Consider the following 13,665-nt stretch of genomic DNA (forward strand, 5'->3'; position numbering starts at 1 on the left):
CGAGCGGCTACACTTTCTACAAACGCTTTCGGGACAGGTCCCGGCGGAGGAGGTGGGCGGGGGTTTAAATTTCCTCGTCTCCCGGCGCTGATTGGCTGCAGGGGAAAGACACCCGCGCTGCCATTGGCAGGCCCGAAACCCCTCCCTCCCCCTGCGCCGAAGCTCCTCCTCGCGGGGTTTAGTCACGCGGCTGCGAGCCGGGGCCAGGGTGGATCTGATATGAGACTTCCGGTTTTCGTCCGGCTTGACCGGAACCCGACCTTTTGGCCCCGCGACCTTCACTTATGACCTGGGAAGCCTCAACTTTCCCAGGAAGTTTGGCATCTCCAGCACCTTGGATCCTCCAGCGGTTCAGTCCATTCATTCTTGGTGTTGAGAAATGTATTGCATGAGATCTCTCTGCAGTACTCAAAACCAGCTGGTACAGCTCCTGCCAACTGAGTCAGCGGGTAAAACCTCCCGGGCCCTCAGCCATCCTATCCCAGCAGGCCTACCCCTCAAACAGACGGGGAAGCAGAGGGACTAGGGGACTGGCATTGCAGGCCCTCTATCCCCCTTCGACTGTTGGTTCAGTAGGACGCTGTCCTAACTGCCGGGAACAGCCCTGCCCTATTCCCTGCGGGAACCTCTGCCAGTGTTCCCAGAAAAGTACAGATATCCTGGGTCATCTTTGAGCACAGAGAAAGCATCCAGTTACAGTCCCTCCCTGGGGGCCCCTCTGCGGGACGTGGGCCAAAACCAGCCATCCGTGCTCACTCTTTGTCCCTCGTTTCAGTGTTTTGGTTTGGAGGCCTCACCCTGCTCTGTGCTCAGGGATCGTGCTTGGCAGGGGCCTGGGGACCACCTGTGCTCTGGATTGAACCAGGGTTGGCCACAATCAGGACACTGAAAGCAAGCTTTATGGGGCCGAGTACATACATAGTTCACATGGTCCCACATACACCCAGGTGTGGCCCGGGGCTCCGCCAGAGTGCTGTCAGGACCACAGGACTTGAGCAGACCCAAGTCTTTGAACCATGGCACAGAACTCCCTGAGCCAGTAGAACAGGCAGCCCAGGAAGTGCCCCAGAGCACTGCTTGTGCCGGCCCCTTTCCCCTAAAACAGTTCCGCAGCTCAGAGGGCTAGGGTGTGGGGGTACAGATGGGAGGCCCAGGCCCAGGCCCAAGGACCGTGCAGTCCCCGGCAAGGCCAGGAGTGATCCCTGAACACAGCCAGGTGTGGCCCTAAAACAAAAACAAAGCAAAGAAATCAATTTAAAGCAAGTTTAGTAGGGATTGGAGTGATAGATAGATAGGTAGGGCGTTTGCCTGGCACGCAGCCGACCCAGGTTCAATCCCCAGCATCCCATACGGTCCCCCGAGCACCGCCAGGAGTGATTCCTGAGTGCAGAGCCAGGAGTAACAACAACAACAAAAAAAGCTAGTTTAGTGGAACAGCTCAAACTGTTCGATCTTCTGTTATTTTATTAACTTATTTATTGGGTTATGGGGCCACACTTGGCAGTGCTCAGGGGCAATGTAGTGGATTAAACTCAGGCTCCTGCATGAATACACCTATTAGGAACATCTCTTGGAGATAAGGTGATGCCACTCACATCTCCACATTCACAAATTAACCATCTACAAAAAACCAAACATGCAGGAAAGATGTAAGAAAATCCCATTGAAACTGGGAACAGAGAGATAGTGCAGTGGGTAAGACTCTTGCTTTGCATGCAGCCGAACAGGGTGCAATCTCCTGTACCCCATAGGGACCCCTGAGCATTGGGCATGATCCCCGAGTTCAGAGCCAGGAGTAAGCCCTGCGTATGACCAGGGTTAGCGCAAAACTCAAATAACTAAGTGAAATTGAATAGCGTAGGGCCTGAGAGATAGTATAGAGGTCAAGATGTTTACCTCGCATTGTGCGAGCAGAACCCCCCCACCGCAAGCACATTACCATGCGGTCAGTGGGACTGCCAGGACGGAGCCCTGGGCACGGAGCTGGGGGTAAGCCCTGAGCACTCTGGGTGTGTCACAACCTCTGCCCCCAATTTTTCGGAAGAGAGACAAAGAGAGAAAGACTTCTCATCTGTTTTTCTGTCTTCTTTGTTTTTCTGGTGACAACCAGCCAGGGCTCAGGGCTGACTCCCTGGGGAGTTCAGGGGCTGTCATGGTGTGGGGAGGCTGCCGGGACGGGCTGTTTACCTGCTGCACTGTCCGCCTCCCAGGACAAAGGTGGAAGGTTCTTGTGAGCGGCAACCTGAAGTGAAATGAGATCTAATAAACCTGGAACCTTTAAGAAAATCCTTTTGTGTTTGGACCACACCCATCTGTGCCCAGGGTTATTCCTGGTGGAGCTCAGGGAACCACGTGGTGCGGGTAATTGAACTCAGGCTCCCTCACTCCAAGAACATGTAAACTCCAGCCTTTGGCGCTCTCCCTGCCCCTCCAATAATACCTTTTAGCTTAGTGTCTGCGATACTGTTTCCCTCATCACTCATATCACAGCACAACATTGAAAGAAACAACATAGAGAAGGCGGGGCCAGACTTAGAGGAATAATGGGGGGGGAGAGAGAAAGAGAAAGAGAGAGAGAGAGAGAGAGAGAGAGAGAGAGAGAGAGGTGCCTGCCAGGAGGTGGGGGTGGGGTGGGAGGGAAACTGGGAACATTGTAGGTGGTAAACTATATACTGGTGAAGGGGTGTTGGAATATTATATGACTGAAACCCAATCATGGAAAATAAAATAAGATTTTTTTAAAAAAGAGAATTGCTATAAGTATTTCTCACGCGTAAAGAGGTGTTAAAGTTTGCCTCAAGCAAGGCAAATGCCTTACACACTGTTCTATCTCTCCAGCCCCAATTTCTAGATTCTTGACATGTTTGAAGGCAAGACATTACTTTTTGTTTTCATTTGGTTTGGTTTTGGGTCATGCCCGGCAACGCTCAGGGGTTACTCCTGGCTCTGTACTCAGGAATTACTCTTGGCGGGGCTCAGGGGACCATATGAGGTGCTGGGGATCGAACTCAGATGGCCACATGCAAAGAAAGCGCCCTACCTGCCGTACTACCTCTCCGGCCCCCATAAGTCATGACTGATACCCTTTGTCCAAGACTTTGTCAGCACTTACCTGGCCGGGGCGATACCATGATCATATGACAAGGTGCTTTTCCCAAGGCGAGGCTTATCCATTGGACTCTTGCTATGCTGACCCCTGCCAGCCTTCTCTCGGGGAAAAAAAAGACTGTCCTTTTATTTTTACCCCCAATTTTCTTCCTACCTTTTTCTTTCATTTTCTCTCTCTCTCTTTTTTTTTTTTATTTTTGCATTTTGAGTAACACCCAACAGTGCTCAGGGGTTACTCTTGGCTCTGCACTCAGGAATTACTCCTGGCAGTGCTTGGGGGACCATATCGGGTGCCGGGGGTTGAACCCAGGTTGGCCATGTGCAAGGCAAATGCCCTATCCTCTGTATTATCACTCCGGCCCTTTTTTAATTTTTTCCCTTTTTATTTCTTAAAGAAGTGAAGAACTGAAGAGATGTTCTCAGGACAGACAGTGTAGAGGTAGAGCTCCCGCCTTGACGCAGCTGACACCGGCAACCGAATACAGTCCCTCAGCACTGCCGGGGGTCACTCCTGAGCACAGAGGCAGGAATAATGCCGAGCACTGTTAGTGGAGCCCCAACCCCCAAAAGAAGATAAATGAAAAGGAAAACTCCATATACTAAAAGTAAACCTGGGGCTGGAGAGATAGCACAGCGGGGAGGGCATTTGCCTTGCATGTGGCCGACCCGGGTTCGATTCCCAGCATCCCATATGGTCCCCTGAGCACCGCCAGGGGTAATTTCTGAGTGCAGAGCCAGGAGTGACCCCTGAGCATCACCGGGTGTGACGCAAAAAGCAAAAATAAATAAATAAATAAATAAAATAAAAATAAACCTGCTTTCTAAGGACATTTTGAGTCCACATTCAAAATGTAAGTTTGCTAAGGAAAGAGTAAAAAACTATTAAAAATTTTGTTTTTCTTTTTTCTTTTTGGTCACACCTGGCGATGCTCAGGGGTAACTCCTGGCTCTGAGCTCAAGAATTACTCCTGATGGCGCTCAGGGGACCATATGGGACATCAGGAATTGAACCCAGATCAGCCACATGCAAGACAAATGCCCTACCCACTATACTATCACTCTGGCCAAAGACTAATTTTGTGTTTTTTTTTTTTGTCACACCTAGCGGTGCTCAGGAGTTGCTCCTGGCTATGCACTCAAAAACTCAAAGATCACTTTTGGTAGGATCAGGGAGTGACAGGGACCGAACCCAAGGCAAACACGTTACCCTCTGTACTATTGCTCCGGTCCTGGTAATAAATACTTAAAAAAATTAGTTTCTATTATATTTTAACTTTCAACATCAATTTTTTTCATTTTTTTTTTGTTTGGGTGTTACACCTGGCAATGCTCATGGCTTACTCCTGGCTCTGTGCTCAGGGATCACTCCTGGTGATGACAGGGGCGTCCAGGTCAACTAAATTCAAGGCAAGAGCCAAATCCTCTGTACTCTCTCTGATCCGCAGCATTAAATTTCAATTAGTATCTGTACTGACTAATTAGTATCTTTTAATTGAAAAGGACTTAAACCCAGCTCCGTTTAAGGAAATAAGGAATTTTATTGTCTCTTGAAACAGAAAAGTTCTGGGGTATGAGTGGCTTCAGCCACAGCAGATCCAAGGCCTCGATGATCCCAGGCACCACTTGTGGTCCCTGAGCCCCTCCAAGAGTGATCCTAAGCATAGAGCCAGGAGAAAGCCCTGAGCATTGCCGTGTGACCCCCAAAACAAAACAAATAAAAATAACCCAACAACAGGGGCTGGAGCGATAGCACAGTGGGTAGGGCGTTTGCCTTTCACTCGGCTGACCCGGGTTCGATCCCCGGCATCCCATATGGTCCTCCAAGCACCGCCAGGAGTAATTCCTGAGTGCAAAGCCAGGAGTAACCCCTGAGCATCGCTGGGTGTGACCCAAAAAGCAAAAAAAAAAAAAAAGAATTACTCCTGGCGGTGCTCGGTGACCATATGGGATGCTGGGAATCTAACCCAGGTCGGCCGCGTGAAAGGCAAACGCCCTACCCGCTGTGCTATCGCTCCGGCCCCAGGAGTAATTCTTGAGTGCAGAGCCAGGAGTAACCCCTATGCATCACCGGGTGTGACCCAAAAAGATAAAAAAAATAATAATAACCCAACAAATTAAAAATATTAAGTCATTACTATCATCAGAATAAAGAGAACAGGGTCAGAACGATAGTACAGCAGGTTAGGGCACTGGCCTTGTACACAGCCAACCCGGGTTCGATCTCCGGGATCCCATATGATCCCCTGAGTTTCACCCAGAGTAATTCCTGAATTCAGAGCCAGGAGTGACCCCCGAGCAGCACTGGGTGTGGAAGAAGAAGGAGGAGGAGGAGGAGGAGGGGGGCAAGAGGAGGGGGGAAGTAGGAGGAAAACAACAACAAAGAGATGGATTCTAGAAAGCCAGAAGCATCCATTGTCACAGAGCGCAAAAATTTTTAGGGTATGACATTTAATGCACGATGCATAGGATCTATTCTTGCGTCTAGGGTTTGGAGTAGCCCCAAGTGCAGCCAGTGTGATGAATCCATGTCATTCTCAGTTTGTTGAAGCCTACGCTGTGTTTCAGTCCACAGCATGAAGAGTGGAGCCCAAGCCACGGGCCTGGAGGAGCACTGAGTGTCCAGGGAGACTCCTAGGGCCTGGAAGGGCACAAGGCACCGTAAGAAAGGCCTGTGGGAGAGCTCTGTTCATACCGCCAGCTGCGTTCACAATTGTCCGAAAAAAACAAAGTCACAGGAAGTCACTGGGCCCAGAGCAAGGTGCAGGGCTGGGCCCCAGCCTCCTGGTTCTGCTTGGACTTCCTCAGCGCATTGAGTGCTCGCCTCCTAGCCATGGGATTTCAAGGTTGTGCTAGTCTCTGCTTTTGTCCTGAGGAGTTGATCCTCTCTCATGCTTTTTTTTCTTTTTGGGTCACACCCGGCGATGCACAGGGATTACTCCTGGCTTATGTACTCAGAAATTACTCCTGACTGTGCTCAGGGGACCATATGGGATGCTGGGAATCGAGCCCAGGTCAGCCGCGTGCAAGGCAAATGCCCTCCCCGCTGTGCTATCGCTCCAGCCCCTCTCTCATGCTTTATCATCATCATCATCATCATCATCATCATCATCATCATTATTGTTACTATTTTGGCTTTTTTGGGTCACATCTGGGGATGCTCGGCGGTTCCTTCTGGCTCTGCACCCAAGAGTCACTCCTGGCAGTGCTCGAAGTTCATATGGGATGCCGGGGATCAATCCTGGGTCTGCTTGCAAGGCCAGCGCTGTCCACGTTATACTATTACTCCAGGCCCCTCTCTTGTGCCTTGATCCCCCTCGGGAGCCCTGGCCATAGATTGCAGCTGCTTTCAAGACGTCACCACCTGAGTGCTCTGTAGCCTCTTCAGAAGGCCTTAGGATGGTGCGACAGCTCCCAGTGAATCAAACCTTAGACCTTTTTTTTTTTTTTAATAAGAATTTTATTTTATTGAATCACCATGTGGAAAATTACAATGCTTTCAGGCTTAAGTCTCAGTTATACAATGCTGAAACAACCATCCCTTCACCAGTGCACATATCCCACCACCAAAAAAAAAAAAAAACCCACACAGTAAACCTCCCATCCCGCACCCTGCCCCCGCCGTGTAAATGATAAGTTCCACTTTACTTTCTGTTTACTTTGGTTACATTCAATATTTCAACACAAACCTCACTATTATTGTTAGGAGTACCCCACTAGAGTCAGACCTGTTTTGAAGAGAAATGAAGTCGTGCGGCCGCAGTAGCAGCCGCCCGGTTTTGGATTTCTGTACTTTAACAACTAAGTCCAGGGAGATTTCTTCCAGATATTGGATCATTGCAAGCTTATAAACCCCATCTGTGGTCATCATAATATGGAGGTCACCATGCCCTTCACCCCCGGCAAGGAAGAGGCGAGAGAGAGAGAGAAATACCTTTCCCCTCCTGGGCGGGCACGGGCCGTGGCTTAGTTCTCAGGCTGGAGACATTCTTTGAGGAGCTGCCCATGCCGAAAGTAGTTTAGCTGGGTCTGGATTCACGCTCGTGCAGCTGCGGAGAGGCCACACACGCATGCAGCCCTTGGGGTCACATCTCGGCGGCAGGCCAACCTTAGACCTTTGTGCCACCTCGTCTGTGTCTGGGCTGCTCTTGCTGAGAAGGCAGAAGCACGCTCAGGCTGCAGGATGGCGCAGGTCTCAGCGCGGGGTTCCTGGGCGCCCAAAGCCACGGCATAGCCCGGGCTGGAGACATCGTACAAAGGTCAAGGCTCTTGCAACGCGGCTGACCCCGCAGCTGCAGGTGGCTCCTTCGAGCTGTCGGGATTCACTCCTGCCAGGGGGTCACTGCGGCAGAGAGCCAGGAACAGCCCCTGAACACTGCTAGGTGTGGTCCCCAGCCTGAAAACAAATACAGAAATAAACTCAAAAAGGAATCGTGTGATGGGGCAGGGACATGGCTCAAGGGGTCGAGGACACGCTGGACCATGGGTCAGTTCCCCAGCAGTCCCTGCCACCACCTCCCCACTTGGAGGGATCCTCATGTTGTGATGAAGAAAAGACGAAACATGGGCAGGTGGCTCTGGGCCGTGGAGGGGTCAGCGTGGGAAGAGAAAGACTCTGTGTCCACAGCCCCGCTCAGCCGCGCTCATAGCGGCTCCCTCCGTCCTAGTCATGCAAGCGATTCCCTGTCAGACCGGTAGAGCCGTAGTAGCAGAGCCCCACCCAGCCTGCCTAACCATGACGAACAACAGCGGTGAAGTCATTGCACGCGGGGTAGCTCGTCACAGAGATAAGCAGAGACACATCCCGTATCTAGAGCCACACTCGTCATCCTTCTCTTCGTGTGTTTGTTTTCCCGAGGTCATAGTTCCGTCTAGTTGCACCATCATGCCGCCGCCCGCCCAGCTGCACTGCAGTGCCCCTCTCCCCGTCCTCCCCGAGTGCCCGGAGCTGACTCCACCTTCTGAGTATTCTTGGGCCCCGGCCCTTTTCTATTATTCAACAATTATCCTCCATTTTTCACCGGGGACAAAGGGGCCATACCTGGTTTTCAGAGGCTTTTTTCCTGGCTCTGTGCTCAGGGGCGACTCCTGAAGTTATTGGGGAGCCTTCTGCAATGCTAGGGGTTCAGACTGGAGTCAGGTGCGAGGCAGCGCCTTAAGCCCTGAGCTGTCTCTCCTGCCACACTCAGCTCTGAGAACATCTGCTGCACTGCATCCACGGTAGTCCTTCTAGAATGTTCCTCCGGCTGGGCCATGGCCGGTCTTAGGGCAGCAGCAGGTTAGTCCAAACCCAGCTATAAAAAGGATGCTTTTTTGTCTGCTTGTTTTTTTGGGTCACACCTAGCAGTGCTCGGGGCTCAGTCTTGGCTTTGTGCTTAAGATCACTCTGGTGGGGCTGGGGAGACCTTCCGGGCTGCGAGGGCTCAACTCGAGGTCAGCCACGTGGCAGCCAAGTGTCCTGCTCACTGGACTACCTCCCCGGCCCCCATGAAAGAATCTTTGTCGATATAATAAATCAATACAGATAATACAGATAATATAATACAGATAAATCAATACTTTATAATAAATCAATACAGGTGCTAAATAAATGTGTAAGGTGCTTGCCTTGCCAGCAGCTAACCTGGGTTGATCCCAGCACCCCGTCTGGTCCCCTGAGCTTGCCAGGAGTTGAAGCCTGAGGCCCACCGGGTGTAGCTCCCCACTTCACCCCCACAAAAATCTTTGAGAATACTTTTCTTTTGCTTTGCAACCTTGTGGCTGACTTTTTATTTTTTATTTATTTTTTAATTTTTTTTGCTATTTTTTGGGTCACACCCAGCGATGCTCAGGGGTTACTCCTGGCTCTGCACTCAGGAATTACTCCTGGCAGTGCTTGGGGGACCATATGGGATGCCGGGGATCGAACCCGGGTCAGCCGCGTGCAAGGCAAACGCCCTACCCGCTGTGCTATCGCTCCGGCCCCCGTGGCTGACTTTTTAAAAATGTAGTTTTTGGGCTTGTTTTGGGGCCATAGCTGGTCGTGCTGAGGGCCTACCCTGCCTCTGCACTCAGGAACCTGCCCTGGAGGTGCTCACAGAACCATGCGGGGTACCAGGGACCAAACCCAGGTCTGCTGAGTACAAAGCAAGTGCCTTCCCCAGTGGACTAGAACTCCAGCCTTTTTTTAAATTTTGCTTTTTGGGTCACACCCGGTGATGCACAGGGGTCACTCCTGGCTCTGCATTCAGGAATTACCCCTGGCAGTGCATGGGGACCAAATGGGATGCTGGGAATCGAATCTGGATCGGCCACATGCAAGGCAAACTCCCTACCTGCTGTGCTATTGCTCCAGCCCCCAGCCTTGTATTTTTTTTTTTTCTTTTTGGGTCACACCTGGCGATGCACAGGAGTTACTCCTGGCTCTGCACTCAGGAGTCACCCCTGGTGGTGCTCAGGGGACCATATGGGATGCTGGGAATTGAACCCGGGTCAGCCGAGTGCAAGGCAAACGCCCTACCTGCTGTGCTATTGCTCCAGCCCCTAGCCTTGTATTTTTTAAAGTAAAATAAGTTAAATAAGGGGAGAGAAAGGGAGAGAGATATGTGTTCGAGAGAAAACCCAGGGTCTGGAGAGATAGTTCCTCTAAGGTGTTTGCCTTGCTGCAGCCAACCTGGTTCAATCCTTGGTTTCCCACACGGTCCCCTGAGCATCATCAGGAGTGATCCCTGAGTGAAGAGCCAGGAGTAAGCCCTGAGCATCACTAGGTATGGCCAAAAAATAAATAAATAAATAAATAAATAAATAAAAGAGAGGGAGAGGGAAGGGGGAGAGAGAGAGAAAAGGAGAGGAGAGAGTAGGAGAGAGAGAGAGGGAGAAAAGAAGGGAGAGTGAGAGTGAGAAGAGGGAGAGAGAGGGAGAGGGAGAGAGAGGCAGAAAGGGAGAGAGAGACAGAGAGAGGAAGGGAGAGAGAGGGAGAGAGAAACTGAAATGAGCAAGTCCCCGCCTCAAGCAGATGTGGGCAGCGGGCCCTTTTGCTGCTGTTCACACAGGTGGTGCTCTGCGGTGCTCCTGGCTCTGTGCTGTGGGCCATTCCCGGCAGGGCTCAGGTGCGAGGTGCTGGGGGTCAAACTTGGTCTGCCACGTGTCAGGTAACGCCCTACCTGCTATACTCTCTGACCCTCCTTTTCACTTTCCATATCAATCTAGGATCACGAAGTAATAACAACTATTATTCGTCAAACTACTTTAATGTGGAAAGCTGTTAATGAATGAGCTATAATCAGCTCTGTTGGTCTGACAGTGTTCCAGAGCTTTCCGGCATCACAAATGTGGCAGCTACAGGATGCTGGCCTCCCTGCTCAGGCTGAGGGACCAAGGGACGGGGTGGGCGGAAGTTAAATTTGCAAACACAGGAGTGGCACCCCCAGACTCCAAGGAGGGGTCTGCTCCGGGGGCGCCCGTGTGTCACTGTGCTGGGGGTACCGTGGGGCGCTCGCAGGCCCGGGTGTCGGGGATGGTAGCTTGGTACAATGAGGGCACGTTGTAAGAGGGGAAAGGGGCTGGCTGGGCAGCTGCCGTGTGCAGAGGCTTCTCTGGGCTGCAGCTCCCCCGAGAGGGGCCTCGGGCACTCCCGCGTCCCAGTCTAACCCTCCCACAGCGCACCGCAAAGCAGTGAAGCGCGTGGGTTTGGGGCTGAGGGTTTCTTTTTTGGGGGGGTGTACACCTACACCCAGTGGTGCTGGGGCTCTACCTGGGGTGGTGCTGGGATTGGGCCCGTGGTCACAGGCTGCAGCCGCACGCCAGGCACATGCGTTCACCTGTCCTGGCCCTGACAGTGGTGGATTCTCTTAGCCAGGCCGTATGCTCTGCTGTCCTTGCTCCCCGCTGTGCTTCAGGTCATCCTTATGCTCTGCCTCCCCTCCAGGGCTGCGCCACCTACCTGCCAAATCTCCTGTTACCGCTCAGACTTGCCTTGTAGCCCGGTTCCTCTAACAGGCTGCTGGCGTGTTTATATGTCACAGTTAACATTTTCTGTAGCTTTTAGATAATTTCCCCCTGGATTATAAAGACATTATTTCAGCCCAGGTCGGCTGCTTGCAAGGCAAGTGTTCTAGCCTCCGTACTACCTCTCAGCCCTGCAGCAACTTTCACTGTAGGAAATTAACAGTTTATCCTGTCCTTTCTTCAAAGACATTTAGATTGCTTCCCATATTTTGCTTCTTCCAATGATCAGTGACGAATCTTATTTGTGGACTATTTGCAGTTACATGATAAACATTCCAGACACATTTGCGCTTTGGTTCAAGATGAAAAGGATTACCCAGAGATGGCAGCAAGAATCTGATCTGGAGCTCAGAAAGTACCTCATTCCATCCCTGGTACCCCATATGGATGCCCTGAGCCCCGCCAAGAGCTATCACTGCACACAAAGCCAGGAGTAAGCCCCAGCACAGCTGGTGTGTCCCCCGAACCAACCAACCAACCAACCAACGCATCAACGTGTGGGGGCTTCTAAATTAGAAACCCACTTTCAGAACTTAGTACTTAGCCATTATATACAAGTGTGGGGCAACAGGGGAGCTGACTCCCGGCCAGCTCTGAAGTCACCAATGCGCTCATCCTTGCCGGTTTTTCCCAACATGACTTATGTAATGACTTCTTTGCTGTCATCTTACATTGGACCGTAAATTAATGGACAGCAGCGAAGGAGACAGAGGCAGGTCTTGTTCTAGCAGGAACAATTTTAATTTTCCCCTTAGGAGGGCTCTGTATAGGAGTTAGGTGAATTGGAAGCTAAGGAGTCAGGCAGGAGTTTAAATGTGCACACGCGTGTATCATACGTACACCGAAGCGAAGACGCACTTCATATCATTTATAACGACTTTTATTATGGTCTTGCTTTTTGGATGGGCGATGCTCAGGGGTTCCTCCTGGTTCTGCTCTCAGGAATCACTCCTGACTGTGCTGGGGGCCATATGGGATGCCGGGGGTCGAACCCGGGTCGGCAGCGTGCAGGACTGACGCCCTACTAAGGCTCCTGCCCCCTCATAATCATTCTTGCCTCGACTGCTTCTTCCGTTTCCCTGCACTCCCATTTGTTCGGAGGGCAAGAACCCACGGCCTCCTGCGCGCGCGGCACCCAGGGCCCGGGCCGCGTCCACCTCGCGGTGCGGGGCCGGCGCGGGCAGCAGGGGGCCAGGCCGCCGGCGCGCCCATTACCCAAGCAACCGAGCCCAGCGCGTTCTGAGAATGACTGTTCGAAAGGGTTACCAGGACGTTGTTTATTCTGTTGGGTCAAAAACAGCCGCGACCGCGCACGGAGCGACCGGGGAGCCTGAGCGTGTTGTGCAGCCGTCCGGACGCGACTACCGAGCGGCGGCGCCGCGGGCAGGCCCGGCGCGTCCCCGCCAACGGCCCGCGAGCGGCGCCGGGACTCGCGGCCGCAACCAAGTGCTCTCGGCGAGCCATGACTCTGCGGCTCATCTTTTCCAGTCCCGACGAGGTAACGAAGGGCAGTTCAGAGCCCCAGAAACGCCGTTAGGTAACTTCCGGGGCCAAGCCAGCCCCGAGAGGGCGTTGAGAGCGGCTCCCGGCCCCTCCCCGCCCGGGCCGGAGCGGGCGGTGGGACGCATGCGCGCGACCCACTGGCTGACCTTCTCCTGGCACCGCGACGGCCCGACCTTCTTCCCGACAGCTCGCGGGAGGAGAGGGGAGGGGATCGGGGAGGGTAAAAAAAAAAAAAAGCAACGAAATTCTCGCGAGGTCTTCGCAAGCGCCGGCGGAAGCAGTAGACACGTGACTCCTAGGCGGCCTTCGCCTTCCCCCTCCCCCTTCGCGAAACCCGGCCCCCTCACCCCTCGCCCACCCGGGAGCCGCGGGAACGGGCCGTCTGGGTTCCGGAATTCCCTTGGATTCAACCACTGGTACCGGGCCGGCGGGAGCCAGCGGATTCCGCGCTGGGCTCGGGCGAGGGCAGGGGCGGTCACGATGGGGGGTGGGGGGGGCGTCTTCTTCCCGGGCCGAGGAGGGGGCGGGGCCGGGGCACGGGGCGGGGAGGAAGTCACGTGGCCCGCGGCGCGCGCGACGCCTCAGCCGCCGCCCCGCCCCCTCGTCTCCGGCGGGCGGCCGGGGGGGCCGGGGGGAGGGGCGTCAAGATGGCGGCGGGGAGGTAGGCAGAGCCGGACGCCGCTGCCACCGCCGCCGCCGCCGCCTCCGCTTCGCTCGCCTCAGCTCCGTCCAGCCGTCGCCGCCCGGGAGAAGCCGCGTCGGCGCCGGACCGCGCGGGGAAAGTGAGTCTCGCGCGCCTCCCCCGGCCCCCGCGCTCGCCCTCCGGGACAGCTTCCCACTCCCACCCGCTCTGGGGCCGCCGCCGCCCGGCCGGGGCCCCCCGCGCCCCTGCGCCCCCGCGCCCGCCGCCCGCGCCCGCCGCCCGCGCCGCCCCGGCCCCCGCGCGCCGTCCCCGGCCGCCGTCGGGGCCGGCGCGCCCCCTCTCCGCGGCGCCCGCCCGGGGCTGCGGGGCCGCTGTCGGGGACACGTGCGGGACCCCTGCCCGGGGCCGCCGCCTGCCAGGCCCGGGAC

General features: G+C 54.1%; 1 protein-coding gene across 4 annotated transcripts in view; it reads left to right on the forward strand.

Annotated features, from left to right (window-relative positions):
- The first annotated feature begins 13,222 nt into the window (after positions 1 to 13,222).
- SBNO1 (strawberry notch homolog 1) overlaps positions 13,223 to 13,665 on the forward strand; it is a 64,432-nt gene continuing 63,989 nt past the window's right edge. For all 4 annotated transcript variants that reach the window (XM_055146728.1, XM_055146729.1, XM_055146730.1 and 1 more), the window contains exon 1: positions 13,223 to 13,376. The gene's annotated coding sequence lies outside the window, so the exon portion shown is untranslated. The remainder of the gene's footprint in view (positions 13,377 to 13,665) is intronic.

The sequence above is a fragment of the Sorex araneus genome, chromosome 9 (genome assembly GCF_027595985.1).
Source record: "Sorex araneus isolate mSorAra2 chromosome 9, mSorAra2.pri, whole genome shotgun sequence".
In the NCBI taxonomy this organism is placed as follows: Eukaryota; Metazoa; Chordata; class Mammalia; order Eulipotyphla; family Soricidae; genus Sorex; species Sorex araneus.